Genomic DNA, 13,154 nt, shown 5'->3' with positions numbered 1-13,154 from the left:
CTCCATACTTCTAGGGATTGGATTTCACTCAAAACACTACAAAACAGAACCCCTTTAGCGAGGGCTTTTTTTTGTCGTAAAAAGCCTTTTGCTGTCGGAAATACCCTTTTACGACGGCAAAAGTCCGTCGGAAGTCGTCGGTAAAACGCTGGTTGGAAATACTTCTTTTTCGACCATTCCGTCGAAAATAATGTATTTTCGACGCCCATGTTTCGTAGCTGCTGCTTAAATTTCTATCGGAAATGAATTTTTAAAACGACCATGCATATTTATTTCCGACCCGTACATGTAGTCGCAATTACTTAAAAGATTGTCGGAAACAATTTTTTTTATCAAGATTTCGCGAATTCATATTTTCGACCAATGAGTGTTGTCGAAAATACATTTTCCAACAATAATATATTATTTGCAAGGGCTAAATTTCATCGCAATTATCATTACTGACCAAAAGAGTTTGTGGAAAATATATAATATCTCATCGGAAATATATATTTTCAACCACATTTAGTCATCGCAAAGTTTGTTGCAAATAGATTAATCTTGTCGACAAATATTTTCGATGAACAAGTGGTCGAAAACATTATATTCAACCAACAAATTTATTTCTAACAATGTCAATTCATTGTAAAAAAATCTTGTTAAATGGTATATAAAAGCAAAACAATTGAAAACACTAAATATCATCATAAATAAATAAAAATTCATTGTGCAATACATAGCCGTGATAAAACAAGGCTCCCTAAATATAGTAGCGTCTCATTTATTCTCATATAACAATAATGTACATGCTTTATGGCAAACTAACACAACTAATCTTGTCGTTCAGTCATCTTCAACTAATAATGTTCAAGCTTTATGCCCTTTGTAACCCCAAGGTTTGTACTCATCATCTCTAACACCTGTGGAATAGCGATCCAAACAGCTTGACAATCTTATCGTAACTAGCTGAAGCAACCACACCTGTAACAGGTGACATAGCCAAAGAAGTAACACATCCTTTATGTACAAAGTTATCAATATTATATGTGTGAAAACAATTGGCTAGAAGATCAGACATAAATTATGAAAATTGAACACCTCCTCCAACTATCAAATTAAAAAGACCTATGCAAATCTGTAAAACCATATTACTGTCAAATTAAAAAGATCAACTATGTTGTGACCCAGAAATTAAATAAAACCTATACAACCCAGAAAATCCACAAAACTCAAATAATCAATATAACCCAGAAAATCCAGACAGATTCAACCCCAAACACCAAAAGAAAATAAAACTCAAATAAAAAATAAAATATTCTTACCAAAGTGTGGAGCAGTCAGTGGTCATGGGGTGGTGGCGTTGATCCTTAGTTGCAGAGGAAGAGGAATTTAAAAAAATCAAAAAGGGAAAAAATTCAGATTCATAATTAAAACCGAGAGATGGATTCGACCAACAAAAAACAGAGAGATTCATAACTACAACTAGCCGCTCCTCTTTCTTGACTTTGCTAGCCACAGAAAATAGCCGCACATGCCCACCGAATTGCACTCCAATTGCTTTAGGTGTAGATCACTCAAGTGTTGGCTCCCACTTCATCTCTTTGTCTCCAGCTTTGAAACAAAGATGGCATGTGCCATCATTTCCTCATTTCAAAACCCACGGCATGACAAGGAAGAAAGCTAGCAAACATCAATAAAGTGGCCCTTACACACTTAATTAATCAATACAATTTGGGCCAATTCCAACAGCAATACCAGAAAAGAAACATGATTAAATTTGAGGCAATCTTTAGTTAATCCATAAAAAGAAACAAGATTAAAAATATTTGGATTACCGACTGCAATAGCAAAGAGAAGCCAAAAGGGTCGTATGGGTGTCAAGTGTGTTCATCGACTGCAATGGCAGACAAGATTTCTTAACAGCAAAAAGAAACCAAGAGTTCATCCACATATAATTGAACTAACTAAGCATGTCTTCGATTAAAAGCAGAAATTTATAAATAAAAAATTAATTGAATACCTACAAATAATGCCCCAATCGCCCACAAAAGATTAAATTGAAAAAATATAAATAATAACAATACCTAATATCACCCATATTTAGCCCCAAATTACACTCGAATGAAAAATCTTAAAACCAATACCTAGAAGCTCTGTCATGGAGGAGAACACACAAGTTCAGCAACCAGATCTGCCATGGAGAGAGAGAGAGAGAGAGAGAGAGAGAGAGAGAGAGAGAGATGGCTGGGATGGAGCAAAAGAGGTAGGGATATTGGATTTTTCCCTAGGTTTAGCAGTGTGAGAGTGATGGGCAAAAGAAAGAGGGGCCGTGAAATGTTATTCAGAAAAGAGGGGTTTTAGAAAACTTTCAAATGTTTTAACATTTTGAGAGAGAGGGAGTTCTCCCGCATAAATTTTGGGTATATTTCCTTTTAAAAAAAGAGCGCCAGCGAAAAAAAAATGGGGAAGAGAAATCAATGTTTATGAGCGCATGACATGTTGTAGAAATCAACGTCCAAGACTCAGCCACGTGTCAATCTATTATATTTCATATTATTTCTCTATAATTTAGAAATTCATAATAAATAAATTAAAAATCAGAAAAATACACCAAAAATTCCTATGAACACCTTGTGATATTCTCTTCTCCTTAAAGCTAAAAAATTCTAATTCTAAATTATAAAAATACAAATCAATAATAAAAACTCAACTTTATTCATAGATAAATCAAAACATTCTATCACATACACTCTTGTTTATTTGATCCAATGATTCCCATTAATTTAAACAAATGAAATCATCATGATTTTAGATCTCCATAATCGAAGGCTATGTCGTAAGAAATTTTTATCATTTTTTGGTGTATATTTATGATTTTTATATAATTTTTAAGAATTGTTTAAGATAAAACACAATAAATTACAAAAAAAACATTACACATGTTACCATCTTATAAGGCCACACATGAGAAATGCTGACATGCGCAAATCAACTTTGTTCATAGACAAATCAAAACATTCTATCACATGTTACCATCTTACCATCTTAATGACGTTCTAATATATTAATGTTGTGTTTGAGTTTGAGTTTGACCAAACCACAAACAATAATGGAGCACGAAAACACAACTTTGTTCATATACAAATCAAAACATTCTATCTCATAACACTCTTGTTTATTAGATCCAATGATTCTCATGAACTCAAACATGTGGAATCATGATTTTAGATCTTCATAATCAAAGGCTAATTTATAAAGAGTTTGTAGCAATTTTCGGTGCATTTTTATGCTTTTTATTTAATTTTAATGAATTGTTTAAGATAAAAGCAATAAATAGTAAGAAAATGACATGTGTCGCCATATTATAGGCCTCCTGTCAGAAACGTTGACGGAGTGCCTTTAAGAGAATGACATGTGTCAATCCATTCTATTTCATATTATTTCTTTTAGATTTAACTTCTATAATTCATAATAAATAAATTTAAAATAAGAAAAATACACCGAAAATTCCTAGGAACTCCTTGTGACATTCTCTTTACCTTAAAGTTCAAAAAATCCAATTTTGAATTATAAAATACAAAGTAATAATAAAAACTCAATTTTGTTCATAGACAAATCCGATGGAAATGAGAAGCCCCTCAAAAATAGTCAAACAATTCCGACGGAATGAGAAGCTCCTCAGAAATAGTCAAACAATTCCGAGGGAAAGAGAAGCTCCTCGGAAATAGTCAAACAATTTCGACGGAATGAGTAGCCCCTCGGAAATAATCATCTTATTTCCGACTAAAATATTTTTTGTCGTTAATAAAGTTGGCGCAAAGTTTTCCCGCCAAATAAATTACATTTTCTACGAATTTAGAGACTTTTTCCGAGGGTAGTTCCTTTGTCGGAAATAAATTTCATCCTTGTGAAGTATTTCCAACGGACAACATTTTTTGGTCGGAAATATCACTTTTACCGATGAAATTTCGAGGTCCTCGGAAAAAGTTCGTCGGTAATGACCCTTTTTTTTGTAGTGAAACTCACTAAATGACTCCGCCCCCCATATTATGATGTTGCACAAGTTTGGGGTTCGATCCGAAATCAATAGGTGTGAAAAATTGGACAATTCAAGTTCAACGGCAGTTCGTTCCTAATGGGAGAGGTTGGTGTATTCCATACTTCTAGCGATTGGATTTCACTCAAAACTCACCAAATGACTCCTCCCACCATATTATGATGTTGCCCAAGTTTTGGGCTCCATCCGAAATCAATAGGTGTGAGAAATTGGACAATTCAAGTTCAACGGCAGTTCGATCCTAATTGGAGTGGTTGGTGTATTCCATACTTCTAGCAATTGGATTTCACTCAAAACTCACCAAATGACTCCTCCCACCATATTATGATGTTGCCCAAGTTTTGGGCGCTCGATCCGAAATTAATAGGTGTTCCAAATTGGACAATTCAAGTTCAACGGCAGTTCGTTCCTAATTGGAGTGGTTGGTGTATTCCACACTTCTAGCGATTGGATTTCAATCAAAACTCACCAAATGACTACTCCCACCATATTATGATGTTGCCCAAGTTTTGGGCTCGATCCGAAATCAATAGGTGTTCGAAATTGGACAATTCAAGTTCAACGGCAGTTCGTTCCTAATTGGAGTGGTTGGTGTATTCCATACTTCTAGCGATTAGATTTCACTCAAAACTCACCAAATGACTCCTCCCACCATATTATGATGTTGCACAAGTTGTGGGCTCGATCCGAAATCAATAGGTGTTCGAAATTGAACAATTCAAGTTCAACGGCCGTTCATTCCTAATTGGAGTGGTTGGTGTATTCCATACTTCTAATGATTGGATTTCACTCAAAACTCACCAAATGACTCCTCCCACCATATCATGATGTTGCCCAAGTTTTGGGCTCGATCCGAAATCAATAGGTGTGAGAAATTGGACAATTCAAGTTCAATGGCAGTTTGTTCCTAATTGGAGTGGTTGGTGTATTCCGTACTTCTAGCGATTGGATTTCACTCAAAACTCACCAAATGACTCCTCCCACCATATTATGATGTTGCCCAAGTTTGGGGCTCGATCCGAAATCAATAGGTGTGAGAAATTGGACAGTTCAAGTTCAACGGCAGTTCGTTCCTAATTGGAGTGGTCGGTGTATTCCATACTTCTAGCGATTGGATTTCACTCAAAACTCACCAAATGACTCCTCCCACCATATTATGATGTTTCCCAAGTTTTGGGCTCGATCCGAAATCAATAGGTGTGAGAAATTGGACAATTCACGTTCAATGGCAGTTTGTTCCTAATTGGTGTGGTTGGTGTATTCCATACTTCTAGCGATTGGATTTCACTCAAAACTCACCAAATGACTCCTCCGACCATATTATGATGTTGCCCAAGTTTTGGGCGCTCGATCCGAAATTAGTAGGTGTTCCAAATTGGACAATTCAAGTTCAACGGCAGTTCGTTCCTAATTGGAGTGGTTGGTGTATTCCATACTTCTAGCGATTGGATTTCAATCAAAACTCACCAAATGACTACTCCCACCATATTATGATGTTGCCCAAGTTTTGGGCTCGATCCGAAATCAATAGGTGTGTGAAATTGGACAATTCAAGTTCATTGCCAGTTCGTTCCTAATTGGAGTGGTTGGTGTATTCCATACTTCTAGCGATTGGATTTCACTCAAAACTCACCAAATGACTCCTCCCACCATATTATGATGTTGCCCAAGTTTGGGGCTCGGTCCGAAATCAATAGGTGTGAGAAATTGGACAATTCAAGTTCAACGGCAGTTCGTTCCTAATTGGAGTGGTTGGTGTATTCCGTACTTCTAGCGATTGGTTTTCACTCAAAACTCACCAAATGACTCCTCCCACAATATTATGATGTTCCCCAAATTTTGGGCTTGATCCGAAATCAATAGGTGCGCGAAATTGGACAATTCAAGTTCAACGGCAATTCGTTTCTAATTGGAGTGGTTGGTGTATTCCGTACTTCTAGCGATTGGTTTTCACTCGAAACTCACCAAATGACTCCTCCCACCATATTATGATGTTGCACAAGTTTTGGGCTCGATCCGAAATCAATAGGTGTTCGAAATTGAACAATTCAAGTTCAACGGCAGTTCATTCCTAATTGGAGTGGTTGGTGTATTCCATACTTCTAATGATTGGATTTCACTCAAAACTCACCAAATGACTCCTCCCACCATATTATGATGTTGCCCAAGTTTTGGGCTCGATCCGAAATCAATAGGTGAGAGAAATTGGACAATTCAAGTTCAATGGCAGTTTGTTCCTAATTGGAGTGGCTGGTGTATTCCATACTTCTAGCGATTGGATTTCACTCAAAACTCACCAAATGACTCCTCCCACCATATTATGATGTTGCCCAAGTTTTGGGCGCTCGATCCGAAATTAATAGGTGTTCCAAATTGGACAATTCAAGTTCAACGGCAGTTCGTTCCTAATTGGAGTGGTTGGTGTATTCCATACTTCTAATGATTGGATTTCACTCAAAACTCCCCAAATGACTCCTCCCACCAAATTATGATGTTGCCCAAGTTTTGGGCTCGATCCGAAATCAATAGGTGTGAGAAATTGAACAATTCAAGTTCAATGGCAGTTTGTTCCTAATTGGAGTGGTTGGTGTATTCCGTACTTCTAGCGATTGGATTTCACTCAAAACTCACCAAATGACTCCTCCTACCATATTATGATGTTGCCCAACTTTGGGGCTTGATCCGAAATCAAAAGGTGTAAAAAATTAGACAATTCAAGTTCAACGGCAGTTCGTTCCTAATTTGAGTGGTTGGTGTATTCCATACTTCTAGCGATTGGATTTCACTCAAAACCCACTAAATGACTCCTCCCACCATATTATGATGTTGCCCAAGTTTTGGGCTCGATTCGAAATCAATACGTGTCAGAAATTGGACAATTTAAGTTCAACGGCAGTTCGTTCCCAATTGGAGTGGTTGGTGTATTCCATACTTCTAGCGATTGGATTTCACTCAAAACTCACCAAATGACTCCCACTATATTATGATGTTGCCCAAGTTTTGGGCTCGATCCGAAATCAATACTTGTGAGAAATTGGACAATTCAAGTTCAACTGCAGTTCGTTCCTAATTGGAGTGGTTGGTGTATTCCATACTTCTAGCGATTGGATTTCACTCAAAACTCACAAATGACTACTCCCACCATATTATGATGTTGCCCAAGTTTTGGTCTCGATCCGAAATCAATAGGTGTTCCAAATTGGACAATTCAAGTTCAACGGCAGTTCGTTCCTCATTGGAGTGGTTTGTGTATTCCACACTTCTAGCGATTGGATTTCACTCAAAACTCACCAAATGACTCCTCCCACCATATTATGATGTTGCCCCAGGTTTGGGCTCGATCCGAAGTCAATAGGTGTGAGAAATTGGACAATTCAAGTTCAACGGCAGTTCGTTCCTAATTTGAGTGGTTGGTGTATTCCATACTTCTAGTGATTGGATTTCACTCAAAACTCACCAAATGACTCCTCCCACCATATTATGATGTTGCCCAAGTTTTGGGTTCGATCCGAAATCAATAGGTGTGAGAAATTGGACAATTCAAGTTCAACGGCAGTTCGTTCCTAATCGGAGTGGTTGGTGTATTCCATACTTCTAGCAATTGGATTTCACTCAAAACTTACCAAATGACTCCTCCCAACATATTATGTTGTTGCCCAAGTTTTGGGCTCGATCCGAAATCAATAGGTGTGCGAAATAGGACAATTCAAGTTCAACGGCAGTTCGTTCCTAATTGGAGTGGTTGGTGTATTCCATACTTCTAGCGATTGGATTTCACTCAAAACTCACCAAATGACTCCTCCCACCATATTATGACGTTGCCCAAGTTTTGGGCTCGATCCGAAATCAATAGGTGTGAGAAGTTGGACAATTCAAGTTCAACGGCAGTTCGTTCCTAATTGGAGTGGTTGGTGTATTCCATACTTCGAGCGATTGGATTTCATTCAAAACTCACCAAATGACTCCACGAATCATATTATTATGTTGCCCAAGTTTTGGGCTTGATCCGAAATCAATAGGTGTTCCAAATTGGACAATTCAAGTTTAACGGCAGTTCGTTCCTAATTGGAGTGGTAAGTGTATTCCATACTTCTAGCGATTGGATTTCACTCAAAACTCACCAAATGACTCCTCCCACCATATTATGATGTTGCCCAAGTTTTGGGCCCGATCCGAAATCCATAGGTGTTCCAAATTGGACAATTCAAGTTTAACGGCAGTTCGTTCCTAATTGGACTGGTTCGTGTATTCCATACTTCTAGCGATTGGATTTCACTCAAAACCCACCAAATGACTCCTCCCACCATATTATGATGTTGCCCAAGTTTTGGGCTCGATCCGAAATCAATAGGTGTTCCAAATTGGACAATTCAAGTTCAACGGTAGTTCGTCCCTAATTGGAGTGGTTGGTGTATTCCATACTTCTAGCGATTGGATTTCACTCAAAACTCACCAAATGACTACTCCCACCATATTATGATGTTGCCCAAGTTCTGGTCTCGATCCGAAATCAATAGGTGTGATAAATTGGACAATTCAAGTTCAACGGCAGTTCGTTCCTAATTGGAGTGGTTGGTGTATTCCATACTTCTAGCGATTGGATTTCATTCAAAACTCACGAAATGACTCCACGAATCATATTATTATGTTGCCCAAGTTTTGGGCTTGATCCGAAATCAATAGGTGTTCCAAATTGGACAATTCAAGTTTAACGGCAGTTCGTTCCTAATTGGAGTGGTAAGTGTATTCCATACTTCTAGCGATTGGATTTCACTCAAAACTCACCAAATGACTGCTCCCACCATATTATGATGTTGCCCAAGTTTTGGGCCCGATCCGAAATCCATAGGTGTTCCAAATTGGACAATTCAAGTTCAACGGCAGTTCGTTCCTAATTGGACTGGTTCGTGTATTCCATACTTCTAGTGATTGGATTTCACTCAAAACCCACCAAATGACTCCTCCCACCATATTATGATGTTGCCCAAGATTTGGGCTCGATCCGAAATCAATAGGTGTTCCAAACTGGACAATTCAAGTTCAACGGTAGTTCGTCCCTAATTGCAGTGGTTGGTGTATTCCATACTTCTAGCGATTGGATTTCACTCAAAACTCACCAAATGACTCCTCCCACCATATTATGATGTTGCCCAAGTTCTGGTCTCGATCCGAAATCAATAGTTGTGATAAATTGGACAATTCAAGTTCAACGGCAGTTCGTTCCTAATTGGAGTGGTTGGTGTATTCCATACTTCTAGCGATTGGATTTCACTCAAAACTCACTAAATGACTCCTCCCACCATATTATGATGTTACCCAAGTTCTGGTCTCGATCCGAAATCAGTAGGTGTTTCAAATTGGACAATTCAAGTTCAACGGCAGTTCGTTCCTAATTGGAGTGGTTGGTGTATTCCGTACTTCTAGCGATTGGATTTCACTCAAAACTCACCAAATAACTCCACCCACCATATTATGATGTTGCCCAAGTTTTGGGCTCGATCCGAAATCAATAGGTATTCCAAATTGGACAATTCAAGTTCAAAGGCAGTTCGTTCCTAATTGGAGTGGTTGGTGTATTCCATACTTCTAGCGATTGGATTTCACTCAAAACTCACCAAATGACTCCTCCCACCATATTATGATGTTGCCCAAGTTTGGGGCTCGATCCGAAATCAATAGGTTTGAGAAATTGGACAATTCAAGTTCAACGGCAGTTCGTTCCTAATTGGAGTGGTTGGTGTATTCCATACTTCTAGCGATTGGATTTCACTCAAAACTCACCAAATGACTCCTCCCACCAGATTATGAAGTTGCCCAGGTTTTGGGCTCGATCCGAAATCAATAGGTGTGAGACATTGGACGATTCAAGTTCAGGGGCAGTTCGTTCCTAATTGGAGTGGTTGGTGTATTCCATACTTCACGCGATTGGATTTCACTCAAAACTCACCAAATGTCTCCTCCCACCATATTATGATGTTGCCCAAGTTTTGGGCTCGATCCTAAATCAATAGTTGTGAGAAATTGGACAATTCAAGTTTAATGGCAGTTCGTTCCTAATTGGAGTGGTTGGTGTATTCCATACTTCTAGCGATTGGCTTTCACTCAAAACTCACCAAATGACTCCTCCCACCATTTTATGATGTTGCCCAAGTTTTGGGCTCGATCCGAAATCAATAGGTGTGAGAAATTGAGCAATTCAAGTTCAACGGCAGTTCGTTTCTAATTGGAGTGGTTGGTGTATTCCATACTTCTAGCGATTGGATTTCACTCAAAACTCACCAAAGGACTCCTCCCACCATATTATGATGTTGCCCAAGTTTTGGGCTCGATCCGAAATCAATAGGTGTTCCAAATTGGACAATTCAAGTTCAACGGCAGTTCGTTCCTAATTGGAGTGGTTGGTGTATTCCATACTTCTAGCGATTGGATTTCACTCAAAACTCACCAAATGACTCCTCCCACCATATTATGATGTTGCCCAAGTTTTGGGCTCGATCCGAAATCAATAGGTATTCCAAATTGGACAATTCAAGTTCAAAGGCAGTTCGTTCCTAATTGGAGTGGTTGGTGTATTCCATACTTCTAGCGATTGGATTTCACTCAAAACTCACCAAATGACTCCTCCCACCATATTATGATGTTGCCCAAGTTTGGGGCTCGATCCGAAATCAATAGGTTTGAGAAATTGGACAATTCAAGTTCAACGGCAGTTCGTTCCTAATTGGAGTGGTTGGTGTATTCCATACTTCTAGCGATTGGATTTTACTCAAAGCTCACTAATTGACTCGTCCCACCATATTATGATGTTGCCCAAGTTTTGGTCTCGATCCGAAATCAATAGGTGTTCCAAATTGGACAATTCAAGTTCAACGGCAGTTCGTTCCTAATTGGAGTGGTTGGTGTATTCCATACTTCTAGCGATTGGATTTCACTCAAAACTCACCAAATGACTCCTCCCACCAAATTATGATGTTGCCCAAGTTTTGGTCTCGATCCGAAATCAATAGGTGTTCCAAAGTGGACAATTCAAGTTCAACGGCAGTTCGTTCCTAATTGGAGTGGTTGCTGTATTCCATACTTCTAGCGATTGGATTTCACTCAAAACTCTCCAAATGGCTCCTCCCACCATATTATGATGTTGCCCAAGTTTGGGGCTCGATCCGAAATCACTAGGTGTGAGAAATTGGACAATTCAAGTTCAACGGCAGTTCGTTCCTAATTGGAGTGGTTGGTGTATTCCGTACTTCTAGCAATTGGATTTCACTCAAAACTCCCCAATTGACTCCTCCCACCGTATTATGATGTTGCCCAAGTTTGGGGTTCCATCCGAAATCAATAGGTGTGAGAAATTGGACAATTCAAGTTCAACGGCAGTTCGTTCCTAATTGGAGTGGTTGGTGTATTCCATACTTCTAACGATTGGATTTCACTCAAAACTCACCAAATGACTCCTCCCACCATATTATGATGTTGCCCAAGTTTTGGGCTCGATCTGAAATCAATAGGTGTGAGAAATTGGACAATTCAAGTTCAACGGCAGTTCATTCCTAATTGGAGTGGTTGGTGTATTCCATACTTCTAGCGATTGGATTTCACGCAAAACTCACCAAATGACTCCTCCCACCATATTATGATGTTGCCCAAGTTTTCGGCTCGATCCGAAATCAATAGGTGTTCCAAATTGGACAATTCAAGTTCAACGGCAGTTCGTTCCTAAATGGAGTGGTTGGTGTATTCCATACTTCTAGCGATTGGATTCCACTCAAAATTCTCCAAATGACTCCTCCCACCATATTATGATGTTGCCCAAGTTTTGGGCTCGATCCGAAATCAATAGGTGTTCCAAATTGGACAATTCAAGTTCAACGGCAGTTCGTTCCTAATTGGAGTGGTTGGTGTATTCCATACTTCTAGCGATTGGATTTCACTCAAAACTCACCAAATGACTCCTCCCACCATATTATGATGTTGCCCAAGTTTTGGGCTCGATCCGAAATCAATAGGTGTTCCAAAGTGGACAATTCAAGTTCAACGGCAGTTCGTTCCTAATTGGAGTGGTTGCTGTATTCCATACTTCTAGCGATTGGATTTCACTCAAAACTCTCCAAATGGCTCCTCCCATCATATTACGATGTTGCCCAAGTTTGGGGCTCGATCCGAAATCACTAGGTGTGAGAAATTGGACAATTCAAGTTCAACGGCAGTTCGTTCCTAATTGGAGTGGTTGGTGTATTCCATACTTCTAGCGATTGGATTTCACTCAAAACTCACCAAATGACTCCTCCCACCAAATTATGATGTTGCCCAAGTTTTGGGCTCGATCCGAAATCAATAGGTGTTCCAAATTGGACAATTCAAGTTCAACGGCAGTTCGTTCCTAATTGGAGTGGTTGGTGTATTCCATACTTCTATCGATTGGATTTCACTCAAAACTCACCAAATGACTCCTCCCACCATATTATGACGTTGCCCAAGTTTTGGGCTCGATCCGAAATCAATAGTTGTTCGAAATTGGACAATTCAAGTTCAACGGCAGTTCGTTCCTAATTGGAGTGGTTGGTGTATTCCACACTTCTAGCAATTGGATTTCACTCAAAACTCACCAAATGACTCCTCCCACCGTATTATGATGTTGCCAAAGTTTGGGTTTCCATCCGAAATCAATAGGTGTGAGAAATTGGACAATTCAAGTTCAACGGCAGTTCGTTCCTAAGTGGAGTGGTTGGTGTATTCCATACTTCTAGCGACTGGATTTCACTCAAAACTCACCAAATGACTCCTCCCACCATATTATGATGTTGCCCAAGTTTTGGGCTCGATCCCAACTCAATAGGTGTCAGAAATTGGACAATTTAAGTTCAACGGCAGTTCGTTCCTAATTGGAGTGGTTGGTGTATTCCACACTTCTAGCAATTGGAGTTCACTCAAAACTCACCAAATGACTCCACCCACAGTATTATGATGTTGCACAAGTTTGGGGCTTGATCCGAAATCAATAGGTGTGAGAAATTGGACAATTCAAGTTCAATGGCAGTTCGTTCCTAATTGGAGTGGTTGGTGTATTCCACACTTCTAGCAATTGGATTTCACTCAAAAGTCACCAAATGACTCCTCCCAC

General features: G+C 39.1%; 1 long non-coding RNA gene across 1 annotated transcript; it reads right to left on the bottom strand.

The window, feature by feature from the left end:
- Nucleotides 1-669: 669 nt before the first annotated feature.
- Nucleotides 670-1,351, bottom strand: LOC148292301 (uncharacterized). The gene is made up of 2 exons (XR_015826117.1): nt 1,302-1,351; nt 670-960 (listed from the first exon to the last, which is right to left on the bottom strand). It is a non-coding gene; the product is annotated as an uncharacterized LOC148292301 (long non-coding RNA).
- Between the last annotated feature and the right edge of the window lie 11,803 nt (nt 1,352-13,154).

This window comes from Prunus avium, chromosome 8 (assembly GCF_965620075.1).
Source record: "Prunus avium chromosome 8, drPruAviu1.hap1.1, whole genome shotgun sequence".
In the NCBI taxonomy this organism is placed as follows: domain Eukaryota; kingdom Viridiplantae; phylum Streptophyta; class Magnoliopsida; order Rosales; family Rosaceae; genus Prunus; species Prunus avium.
The sequence above is the reverse complement of the archived record's forward strand: the minus strand, read 5'-3'. Positions and strand labels throughout refer to the sequence as shown.